This window comes from Chinchilla lanigera, unplaced genomic scaffold, assembly GCF_000276665.1.
Source record: "Chinchilla lanigera isolate Chin_1 unplaced genomic scaffold, ChiLan1.0 scaffold00017, whole genome shotgun sequence".
Lineage (NCBI taxonomy): Eukaryota > Metazoa > Chordata > Mammalia > Rodentia > Chinchillidae > Chinchilla > Chinchilla lanigera.
In genome coordinates, this window is record NW_004955418.1 from 19,741,816 (window position 1) to 19,755,642 (window position 13,827).

Here is a 13,827-nt window from a genome sequence, read left to right on the forward strand (position 1 = left end):
TCTCTCTCTCACAAAATAGAGATGGACAGGGAACCAAAAAGAGAATTATGCAATATGGCCACAGTGATGCATAAAGCATCTTAAATTCTAGTACAAAAGTTGAGAGACAAAAGAATTATAACTATATCATTATATTAGTGGATACATAATACAAACAGAGGAAATTTATGATTTGAATGATATGTATATGAAGGTGGAAGGGAAATAAAAGCACAAATTTTCATATAAAATTGATGTTCAATTTTGTTATCTTAAAATATATTATAATACCAATAAGATTTTTTATGGAAACACCATACAAAGAAAATACTTAGAAATATCCTAAAGTTGAGAAAAAATCAGTTAGTTAATCACCCCTTTCACCCCAAAAAGCTCAGTGGGACACAGAGAAGTCGGCAAGAGAATAAAAAAAGAGAAAAGAATTCTAAGACTGGAAGAAAATAATTAACAAAATAACAATAGTAAATTTCCCCTATAACCATTTTCAGTACAAATGGATTGAATTCCACAGTCAAAAGGCAGGTGGTTAGTAAAAGGAAGAAAATAATAAAAGTGAAGACAGAAATGAACAAGGAATAAAAAAGCAATAGAAAAATATCAAGGAAACCTAGGGGCTGGTATTTTTACAGGATCAACAAAGTTGTATTACTGAGGGTTCTCAAAAAGAACAAGAGCAATTGAAAATAAATGTATCACTATTCAAGGGAATTTATTAGGTAGGCTGACACAAGCAGGGGCAGGACAGTCCACTTGGACCCTCTTGGGGATCAGAGGCAGAATCCTCAATGGCTGTCTGTGCACCAGAAGCTGCTCAACACAATAGGATGGAAGCCACATAGCCTAGCCACTTTACTATTGTCACTGGGACAAAATAATCAACACCCACAAATCAGAGCAAGAAAGGTTAATTTTGGCTCATAACATTTAGAGGATCAGTTTGGTCAGTTGTCTGCAAAGCAGGAAGAGCAAGTTGGAAGGTTCTGGCAGAAAGATTCTATGTGTCTCGGCAGCCAGGAAGCAGAAGTGAAGGGAACCAAGGAGGGAGATACATTCTTCCAGGTCCCCCCACTAGGGACCCACCTCTAGCCAGGTTTCACTTACATAACTGCATGTATTGAAAGCATAATACTGCAAGCAAGAATTTGCACAATTATTTAAGGCTCACTCACTCTTTCTCATTATTCTTTGACTGTTTCTCAGTTCATCAAAGTGCCAGCTTTAGGTTTTGGATGTTTGCATGCAAACCCTCTGCTCAGAAAGCTCTGATCACCATTATTCCTCTCCTTTAAGTTGTCTTATCTTGGATTAAGTGTGGTAAACTTAAAGCTAGTGAGTGCTTATTCACTCTGCACTATCTTCCTAGTTATTATTTTCATTTGTTTTCCAATCACAAATGTCATTGTATAAATGTTTATTGGCTAATAGACAGAGTTCTACCATCTGAAGAAAGCTGTAAGTTTCATGAAGGTCAAATAAAGTAGTTTGTTTTTTTTTGTTTTTTTTTTGTTTTGTTTTGTTTTTTTTTGGTTTATTTCTGAATTCCCAGCATGTGAAAACACAACAATGCTTTTCAAACTTTAGTGCCTGTGAGAATTCCTTGGTGTTCTTGTTATGACACACAATGTGATTTGGTTCATTGTGGATGAAACCCCCAATTTTATATTCCTCACAAGCTGCCAGCAGAGGCTGATCTTGCTGTCCTGCTGGTCTGAAGGTCACAAACTGAGAATCAAGAATTTAGTGTTTAAGAATGAATAAATAAATAAATGGGGTCAAATTAGTAACAATGAATAGCTAAAGGGAAATACTAAAACAAATTCTAACTTTAAAAATATAATCACTCAAATTGATGCCTTTGATTATTACATTTCTAGCTATACAATAATAACAAAATCTTGGACAAGATTTTTTTGCAATAACTTCTGTACAGCTTTTGTAGCTAGTAGTCAATGATATTACTTAAATTGACCAATGATTCAATGGGAGTAATCTTTTTATTGTGTTTAACAGAAGAACAATTTTGGGAACTATACAGTATTCATATTGCTGCCTTAATTAAGAAGATGCCATTAGCTGGTCTAAAGCTTGTCAACAAATAAAGCTGAATTTAAATTTAAAGAGGAGATTCTCTTCTCAATCTTCAAAATAAACTAATGAGTCAAAATGAAGATTGCCCATTTTGAGTGAGTAAATGTTTCCTGGATCAATAAGTAAGCAGCCGTTATGTGTTAGAAAATGATATTGTTTCAAAATATGCAAGTTAATAATAATGAGTTACATAAAATTTCATAGTCAAAACAGAAGAGGCATAAAATAAGGCAATCGTCCTCATAGCAATGTGAACAAGGCACTCTGGGAGCTTCAGGGACAGAAGGATTTACCTAAGACCTGAAAAGAAACAAATTTAACCCAATTTTGTACAGCAATGATATGAAGTCATTACCTGAAGTGTGGAATTCTTTCTGCAGCCTTCCTCTTCGTCATCCATCAAAATGTATGAGGATTGTCTTAGGTGTTCAGGTAATGGGGCACTCGTTCAGCTTAATGAAAAGCCCGTGTATTATTCACCCATAAAGTGGAACATAGTCATTGTTTTGCATATTCTTTGTTTCTTCAGAAAATGCCAGTTAGTTTTGTTAAATGCCCATAAATCTTCTCAGAACATTTTTAGATGTTATATAGAGTTCTGAGTTTGCTTAGAATTTTATTTTTGTCCTCTGAAGCAAAATAAGGGTGAATGTATGTTTTGAAAGAAATGAAAGGTGGAACTTAATTGTATCATATTAATCACAGAATATCCTACTATCTGAATGGAATTCATTTAGAAGATTTTTAAAATGTGTGTACTATTATAAGTTCATAATCTAGGTTTCTATAGTTCACAAAATGAATGAAGACATTAAGATAAATAAAATGATTAATATCATTGCTCTCCAAAGTATTTATTTAAACACATGTACTCTATTGTCCAAGTTAATGAAAATGATTATGCAATTTTTAGTTAAAATTGCCTATTGGTGTAATAGATATAGTATTTGCTTTCATAGGTGTTCTCTGTCTCCACTTCTGAAAGTATGATGTTAAAATGTTTTAACTGGGTACAGAAAGAGCTCTATCAGTAGAAAATGTCCACCAACCAAACACTGGTAAATGGAGGGTAAGAGGTAGGAAAAATGTGAAGGATGGACTTATTTTTTAATTATTCCTATTGTGATTTTCTCTTTATCACCTGGCCAAGACTTCCTGCAAGGTGCATCAACCTGCTTTGTCCCTGTGGGACTGTGAAACAGTGCTCAGACAAAAAACCTTATTTCCTTTTTCTGCACAATCATCTTCGGGGCCATGTCCCCCCACTTTCACTGCCCAGAAATTGTACCTCTCAAAAATAGCTCAGAAATTTTATCTTATTTTCATTTTCTAAGAAATCTGAACTAAATCAAATTATACCAGAATTAGCCTGACACTTTTTAAAAATGAGACTTTGAGAAAATGGAAAAATGATGGTTATAAATTGTTACTTTAATACATGGTCTGAAAGACAGTTTTAAAGAGATAATTATCCCAGTCTTAGAGAAGAATGTATTGAAAATCAAGCCCAGAATCTGTTCTTGAGTGTCACTGAATTGCATAGGAAATGAAGCTAAACTGGAGACATTACTATATCAAAGTCACACATTTACTAGGAACATAGTGAAACCTGAGACTAGATCTAAGGATACTGAGAGATTCTTTTTTAGAGTTGGCATCAATTTTCCTCTAATATTTGGCAAATTTTGCCAGTGAAATAAATTTTAATAACTAATATGTAATCCCTAAGAGAAGTACTAAAATGTAACAGAGTACAAAATAGACTTAAATACCAAAAAAAATTACTATTAGAGACACTAAAAAAAGTCTATAATTGTAATAGGGTCAATCTATCAGGAAGACATAAAATACCTGACTTAATGGAAGGGAAAAATGCAATAACAATGGATAGATATTAGAGTACTCCACATTCAACAAGATAGAGCAATAACACACAGATCAGCACAGACATAGATGTAAAAAATACAATACACCGATCAGAATTATTAGTTATTAATAGAATACTTCACTTATGAAGGGGGATATACATGCTTACAAAATTAATAAATACCATGTTCAGTGATAAAATACAGATTAGGCCATCAACACATTAAGAAGATTTAAGGTGGTGAAGTAATCTGAAGAATGCTACTGATGAATACTTCATGTTATTAGAAATCAATAACAGATGGCATCTTAAGAAATCTAAACTATTTAGATATTAAATGATGTATTTTAAATCATGAACAAATAAAATAAAATTACAAAATGAAGCTACGTTGAAATGCCTGAAATTGTCTACATAATGTAATGAAATTTATGATACAAAAGTGACAGTACTTCGAAGGAAATGTGAGCCCTAATATCGCACTGGTCAGGTTGTAATATGCTGTAGGCTCTGTGGGAAAATGTTCCAGTTCCTCAAAAAGTGAAACATAAAGTATGCGTGTAATCCACGAATTCCACTTCTACATATATATCCGAGACCTGAAAACACATCTATACCTATAAATTCATTTGAATGCTCATAGCACCTTTATTAATAAAAGTCAAAAAGTGAAAAGAATTCAGATGCTTGTACGCTAACAAAGGCATAAACAAAATGGAATACATCCATACAAAAGAAGAATATTCCACCAAGGAAAAAGAACAAATGAAACACTCACTCATCCTATAATATGGATAAACCTTATAACATTATGGTAAGTGAAAGAAACTAGGCATAATAAATCATATATTGTATGATTAGTTTTATGTGACATAGTAAGAATAAACAAATACACATATAATGAAAGTAGATTGTCAATTCAAAGATGCCAGAGAGTGTGAGAATAACTACTAATGATTATAGAATTTGTGTGTTTGTGTGTGGTGGTTGTAGACAATACTGTGATTTGAGCCCAGGGACTTTGCACTGAGCTGGATCCTCATTCCTCTTTTTTTAATTTTGTTTTTTTAATTTTGAAACAGGGTCTCATTAAGTCCCTAAATTGCCCAGACTGGGCCCAAACTCACAATTCTTTTTCTCAGGCATCCCAGAATGCTGGGATCACAGGAATACGTACAGTACTACATCTTTAGCTATTCTTAAATTCTGAGACAGGCACTCACTAGTGAGTTAAGTTGCTCAGTATTTCCAGGTATGTTGTGATGGCTATGCTGATACGTGACCTAGGTCATTGGGGTAAAGAATTCCTTGGAATTCTGGAGATCAGGGGGAAAATTCTAGTCTTTAGAAAAACTTGAAAGCTAACTTGTGCACAAAGATTCCCAAATAAATGGAAATAGCAAATGAGAAGCCAAGAAATGACTTGGACACAGGAAACTAAGAAGGAGGCACACTACTTGAATCTGAGGACAAAGCCAGTGCAAGTTCAGTGTTAAACCTGATCTTCCTATGCTGCTTGTGTGGAGTTACATGAGTAATTACATCTTAGTCACTTCGTGTCTGTCCCACATCAAGTGGGAGGCATAGCACACAGGGGCTCTCAATAAGTATTTATCGAATAAATGAAAGAATGAATGAAGTGACCCCAGCTGTGACAGTGAGAAGTACATAGGGGTAAAAAGCTAAGTCAACCATGATACTTGAATATTTTTGTGAAGCTGGGCCTTCTAATGACATTAACAGCTTTCAGGAGGTCAATAAACATAGTGTGGAAAATTATTCCTTAATTTCTGCAATTTACTGCTAAGAATCAAGTCATTCAATTACCCTCTAAAGTGGCCTCAGGCTTTACTGTAATTCTAGAAGCATAGTTAACAAAGAGCTTCCAAAGATAATGCAAGCAATCTGGCCAGAATTCCTCCAATACTGCATTCTAAATACTGCTTACCTATGTGCATAAGCTATTAAGAGAATGGCTTTGAAAGGATCTGATCTACAAAAGTGAAATTTACTTTATTGTATTATGTCAAAGCCTTTATATTTCCAAAATTATAGCTATTGTCAGGAGCCAAATATTCAGGTGTTTATTGAAGTACCTGTATCACACTGATGATGTCATCTATATTCTGAAAATATAAGACTTGTACTAATTTCCTTGATTACGGCTACTACTCAAAGGAAACAAGATGTGCTGCGTATTTTTGGACTGTGCTTAGCAGTTCATCTTGACTTTATATAACAACATAAGCTTCTTAGTGTTTCAGTATATATGTTGCCGTTTGAAATGCAAAGATCCAAAACATGGTTAAAATATATTACTTGATTATTTGTAAGGTACTCTTTTACAGTTTGAGCAAACCTCTTTTTTGTGTGCGTGTATGAGTTACTGAGAATTGAAACCAAGGCCTTCATGCTGAGCTGCATGCCCAACTCTTTTAAAAAGTTATTATTTTTTAAATATTAAGACAAGATTTTACTAAATTGCTAATTCTCCAGACTGGCCTTGAACTCCTGGTCCTTCTTCTTCAGCCTCCTAGAATGCCAGCATTACAGGCCTGCACCATTACATTCAGCTTCAAAGTTTTTCTTATTTAAATGGTTACACTGATAGAAGAAAATCCATGGTAGTTATGGCTACTGAGCAAATAATAGCCTAATGTCTCCTTGCTATGTAATACCCATAATAAACAGGAGATAATAAAGTTGTGATTACTATCATTCTCTTCAAGGATTTATTCCTCTAATAAAATGTTTAAAGACCAGGAAATTGAATAATTCTCTTTGATATATTAAATTATTCCTACACTGAAAATTACCATGTATCCATGTATTCATTCAACAAATTTGTGTTGTGTCTACGAAGTGGTAGACACTTAGGGGTATATATAGGGGAGAAAGCCAGTGAGTATATTACCCAGAATGTTTTATTTTCAACACTGTTTAGAGTCTGTTGAATATTATGCATCTTAAGAACATGATGAAAAAGATTTTGGAAGAAACACACTATAAGAAAAAAACTCATATTTTATCGTATGTTTTATAGCAGTAATATTTTAATAAAACATCTATCTATAATAATCAAAACCATTTGAATATTTTCTTATTCAGTGTCATATTCCCTGAGCAGCAGACAATGCCTGACAATTCCAGGGAATTCCTTCTCTAGGCTTGTTCCTCTTTACATTAGAATCTGGGTAACGGCTTTTAAGAGGTTTTCTTGTATTCCTGCTCAAAAACTAAGGACCCTAAATACTGGAAAAGCTCTTTACGATGTAGTATGCTGGCTGAGGTACAGTCATAGCATTCTCTGTAACCAGTGCTTTAATGGAGATTCTTTCTGCGTTATCTGTCCATTAACAATATCAAAATCCTTCTCAAGAGAAATCTCTCAGATAATTCAAAGCCAGTTTATGAGACAGTATATTTTTGTAATCAATGTGTAATGCCACAAATATAGTACAAACCAAAAATGCATCTTGAATAAAATAATGCTTTACTACTTAAAGGAAGCTTTTTATCATATATGTAAATACAAATAACACAAGGTTAGCCTAAGAGAATTTGTTCTCACTGGTCACAAATTTCCCAAACTCCGAATTTTTTTTTATAGTTTTTTTATATAACAAAGAAGTAAGGTCCATATGAAAAAGTTGGGCCAAGAGTCAATAGTGTAGATTTCTCCTCTTGCATATGTCTTATTTCCCTGGATCCGGTCCAAGGGATAGAACATGATGTATATTCACTTCATTCCAATTTGACCATGTGATGGTCAGTCAATTTCCAACAATTAATGCCTTTGTGTTAGAAACTTTTAGTCAGTACCTACAGGACAAAAATAAAATGCCTAAAAGTTATCATCTGGTGCTTTTCTGTTTCATGTGATGTAAGTTATTCTTAGGACACATTTCTAGTTTCTTTCATATGCATAATTCTAAATAGAGCTGTCTTGTCTGTTCAGATATTCAGAGGGCTTCAGTAACTGGAAGGCAGTGCACTTCTGCCTGAGCTGCTATTGAGTGACCAATACTCAGGTGTGCTTTCTGTGAGGATTTTACAAGAAACTTGAAGCAAAAGTTCCCATACATTATGAAAATGGACTATGAGATCAAAGTTTAACTTGAACTGTAACCATATTTTCACTTAAATGAAAAACCCATTCTTTATTCCAATTGTTGTAACACTCATGTTTGCTCTTTTTGTCACTGAATATCATTGGATATTTATCATTATCACTGATACCTTTCCAGCAATGATCCAATAGGAGAGAAAATTGGCCAGTGGGGAAGGGGAACAGGAGAAGGAGGGAGAGAAGAGGGAAGGAAAGACGAATAAGAAATAATTAAGATGTGCTACGTACATGAACCAACTCCCCACGTGGAATGAAATCATTATATTCTGTAAACACATACCAATAAAAATAAATATTATTTTTTAAAAAATTGAACACAAAATTGGTACTCTAGTGATGTCAAAACTTTTAGGGCTTTCAGTGATACACAGCACCCTTTGCAGCACATGTGTCGTAGGTTTGCAACCCCTGCTACAGGAAGTGGAACGGACACATGATCCGTGGAAGCGCAGAGGTGCACCGGGGTGCTGTGTTATCCACTGGAAGGCACCATCATAACCACCGACAATTTTAATAACATTCGCTTGAGAAAGTTTCTCAAGAATCCTTAGCAAACCAGCTATGTGAGAAGCCACCCCCAAAAGAAACTTGAAAGGGCTCAGGACAATTTTCTGATTCATATCAGTGAAAGGTAGAATCACATTAGAGGATGTAGTGCTAGAATCATTTTACTGACATAAATCATACAACCATTCTCCACCTACTCCAAAGACTGAAGTGATGTGTACCGTTTACCTCAAATCAGTATTACTCACTCACATACCTGGGCAGTTAAGATTTGATAAGTGAGTTCTCTTCCAGGGTTTACCTTCTGGACTTTGCAATATTGTCATAAAGTGCTGGTTTCTCCTAGGATGCCCACCCTGCTTTCCCTGCTATACACTGCCATTTCACAAATACTGACATCTCTGCCCCCACCTTCAACTAAAATTGTCCACTCTTCCTTCTCCCCTGAGGTCCCACTTAGGGAAGAAAAAGATCACAGCACTTGCCATACCTCACTGCCCTTATTTGGTGCCTGCCTGCCACTTGAAAAGTAAAGCTTCCCCCTCCAAAAAAGGGAGTGTGCTGTCCTCCTTGACATCCCAGGCCTAGCTTTCAGCCTTCACATAGCAAGCACTCACCTAACGTTTATGAATCTCTTCATTCTATAAATGGGAAAACTGAGGACCAGAAGGAAAGTCAAGTACATCATCTAGAGCAATTCACTTTACTTTTTGGCAGAACTATGAGTCTGCACTCTTGTAAATCCACCACGTTTCCAAGAAGCACGCCATGAGGCAATGGAGTTGGCCTATGCATATCCCAGTTACTTTGCTTGTTCCTTTGTCGTCTCTCTGCTCTAAAACAATACCCTGAGTAGACTTGCTCCACGCACTCCTGCAGTTACCCATGAATACACCACCTTTGGCCCCACAGTGTGCTTCGTTTTCCTCGACTGCACCTTTCAGAATTGCATCCATGTTCTCAGAGCCATGGAATCTCCCTGTTCTTACTGCCTGAGTGTCTGCCTGATGGCTCCTGGCCACATAATTCCAAGCAGCCAGAAAGCAAAATTTCACTTAGCATGTATTTTATCTTTTATTGATACATGGTGTGATTATACCTTTGCAGAGGTAATGCTCCAGAAATATTAGGTATGTTCATATGAGATCCATGAGCCATTTCAGCTGATAAAAAGTACTACTTTATGGAATTCGAATCAGTCCATTAACTTTGCTTTGCATAAAACTATCAGGTTAGGATTTTTAATTGAGCAGGCTTGAACTTTCTTAGTGGCTGTTTCTTTCCATCTATATTAAAATCTCATCCTCATTGCTTCCGAGTATACAAACAAGCATAGGCATACACTAACACTCCACTTAATTAAAACCAGAAAGCCCATTCACATAATTAGTTAGTGGAAATAAAGCACTGTTTGGAAAAGATGCTACCAACTTTTACCACTTTAGAAAAGCAACTTAACAACTATTAGTGACTCTGACTCTGACTTTCTACACACTGTGTTTGGAAACTTGTCAACATTCACACATGCACACATTACAGACGCCTCAACAGGAGTTCAGAAAGCACTTGTAGCATATATAATCAGAAACCTTTGTCATTTGTAAGGAAATTCACACTACTATAAAAAACTGCTGATTTTTCTCTTAATCTTTCTGTATAATAAAGTAATAAAAGCTGTATGATAGTGAGCATGAAACATGCTTCTGAAATACTTCACATAAACTATCTTATATCAATGCTAATTAAAACAGTCTAAAAGCATTACCGTCATCTCCACAGAGAAACGAAAAAACGTAGGTGTGTGTACACTAGGTAACTTACTTTAGTTTTCACAGATATTAATGCTAGCTAGTGGTGTTAGAGCATATATTTAAACCAAGGAAATCTGGACTAGAAAGTTGATACATCTAATCATTGAACTACATAACCTTATTTTAAAAAATGAGAAATTGGCATTTGTTTAAAAACAAATTTCTCCAACTATTCTCAGGTATCTCTGATCTAACTGCCCAAGATTTATATTATCATATGTGGTATAACTTATCTAAAATAAATTTTATATTTTGTGCATTTTCATATGCCTATCTGTGTGGTAAAGGAAACTTCCTAAAGCTACATGAACTACCTGTCTTATGGCAATAATTCTTTTTTTCCCACATTTTAATATTCGCAAATTTTAGGTTGTGCCTCAGTTATTAGAAATTTAGTACACTGAGTAACAGCCATAGTGGGAGGTAATGGTCCATTATAAATTTGTAAAACCACCTTTAGAAATTTGCTAAGGACTTTATTACTCAAGCCCCAAACTGAAAACAAGAAAAGCCCTAAACAGGATAGTTATTTAATTTACTATTCCATCATGGATTAGGAAATGAAGCCAGAAAGAAAGTGGATAAATAGATTAGAAAAAATACTTAGTATTTAAAAAGGAAGATTGGATAAACAAAAATTCACATGGATTTATGTTTATTACTAAATAGTCAAAGTACAAACACACATTATCAACAGGAGACTAATATGTGTTTATCATCAACATTTTGGAAAGTGAGGATTGATATACAGTACCAAAACCCTTATGAAAAAATGAAGATAACTTGTGTTGTTGAAGCTGTGGAGAAAAAGAAGCTCTGTTACAGAGGTGATTGAAATGTAAATTGTTATACCCCCATGGGAATCAATGAGGGAGATTTTCAGAAATTGAAAGTAGAGCTGTCATATGATCCAGTTTTCCGTGTTTGAGTATATACCCAAAGAGCATAAAATCACCAGATTCACAAGATACCTGTTTTCTCACATTTACTGCAGTGCTACTCACAACTGTCAGGACATGGAATGACTTGGGTGCCTATGAGCAAATAAATTAAGAAAATGTGCATATACATAATTCGGTCACAAAAAAGACTGAAATTCTGTCATTGGCAGCAAAATGCATGGAACTGGAGGGCATTATGCTAAGAGAAATAAGCCAGATACAGAAAAAATGCTGTCTGCTCTCTGTTATATGTAAGATAAAAAATTACATCTTAATGTTGAAAGTGATTAACACAGGTGGGATTCATGGAGGTAGAGGATATGGAGGGAGGCTGCATAACCAGTACCAAAATACAGAAGGAATAGTTCTAGTACTCCACACAAGTCTCAGGAAGAAATAGAACAGATTAGCTCCACAACTTCAAACATAAACTAATGAGAAGGAAATAGGAATGATCATTACCCTGATTTGATGAGGACATGTTATGCTCATATGTTGGAATATTACACTCTACCCATAAATATGTACAATTATCACATTACCTAAAAATTAAATCTTTCATACAGTTCAGTGATCTCATTTGTGAATAAGTATCCTTAACAAATGAAATAAACTTGACCATTTCAGCGTTATTCACATTAAATAAGATAAAAATTTCCACTTAAGTGTCCATAGAAAGATGAATGGGTAAAGAAACAGTGATATATATATATAGATAGATGATAGATAGATAGATAGATAGATAGATAGATAGATAGATATAAAACAGAATAGCATCCCCCCCTTACAAAGAAGAAATCTTGACTTTTGCAGCACTGTGAAGGAACCTGGAAGGTGTCTGCCAGGTAATACAAGCCAGACACACAAAAAGAAATGATGATCCCATTCGCATTTGGAATCTGAATAGGTGACACTCACAGAAGTAGTGAATAGAATGGTGGTGTGCAGAAATGGCTCTTAGGGGACAGAAGAACTGGGAAGATGTTGGCCACAGGACACAAACGTTCAGCTGTATGATAAACAAGTTCTGGGCACATACTGTGCAGAATAAGCAATTAATTCGTGATAATTGCCACACAATGTACACATGCATCACAGTACTGCGTTTTATGCCTTCAATATATTGTGTCTTATTTCTTAGCTAAATGTTTTAAAACAAAACCAGGAAAAGGAGGCCATGGTGGTGCACATCTGTAAGCCCGGCATTTTGGGACACTAAGGCAGGAAAATCAAGTTGCATTCCAAACTGGACAACTTAGTGACTTAATGAGAACCTGTCTTAACGTAAAAAAAAAAAAAAAAAAAAAATGGCCAGGGATATAGCTCAATGGGAAGGCACTGAGCTCAATCCTCAGACCTCCAAAACAAAACAAAACAACAATAACAACAAAACAAGAAAAAAGAAAAATATGAGTAAACATTTTAACTATAAAGGAATTTTGATAGCTGACATACCTCATTGTGTGGAGAAAGATTAGGCATTACTATAATTGCTATAGTTGCCTAAGGCTAAATAAGTTGACAGCTGTTTCTGTGTTGTGTATTGATTGTACGCAATGTTTATAATTTCATTCTTTTTATTTTCCTCACAGTCTATAGAATAATTCTGTGTATATGAGCACAGCCAACATCAATTTTCTGCCTTCCAAGGCACTGACATGCCTACCGTCCTCGCTGTCCACAGTGTAACTGAGCCATCGGCCTGGGAGGGTGTTTATTTGAAATTCTTTCTTTATTGAGATCTTCAATGTAATATTCTCTTTTGTGCATTTATCCACTTGTTGTTTATGCTGCTAATTCCTGAATCTCCTCAGGAATTTTGTCAAAAATATTAAATGTCAAAATGTAGGAAAGTAAAGAACCAAAATCAAATGGTTAAGAATATAATAGCGCTGGTGCTGGTGGTAAACATCTGCAAACATATCACTGGCGAATATGCATCAAGTTCTCCTTTGTTATTTTAATTAGCCTATCTGAAAATGCAGAAGATGCATTTAAATTTTTCAAACTATACATAAATAATAATAATAATAATAATAGAGTAATAATAACAAAATGACACACATGACATTTAAAATGCACTAAAATTACACAATGCCATGCACAATTTTCAATACTGCATCTATAATGGACACTACAGATTGGCTTATTCAACATCTGTTTCAACTTCTGTCTTCCTGTATTATAGATACAGAGAAATTAAAAGTTACATTTTCATCTTCTTTTCTGGCCAGAACGCAAGATGTGAGTTCACGCTCATCCATCACATCATCTCCTGCGTTATTTGAATTCGGGGTTGTGTACAGAGGAGAGGAGTGCGAGGTGCGAGACTCTCACGTTAAAGGAAGTCAGCCACCTCATTTCCTGGCTGCTGGCTTTAAACTTTTCCTTAGAAAAGCAGCAGTTCACTGTTTATGGCAAAGGAGTGTAATTCTGTGGGAAGTGATGTCCAGATTTTAAGGGGTGGAGAGAGACGGCACAGTA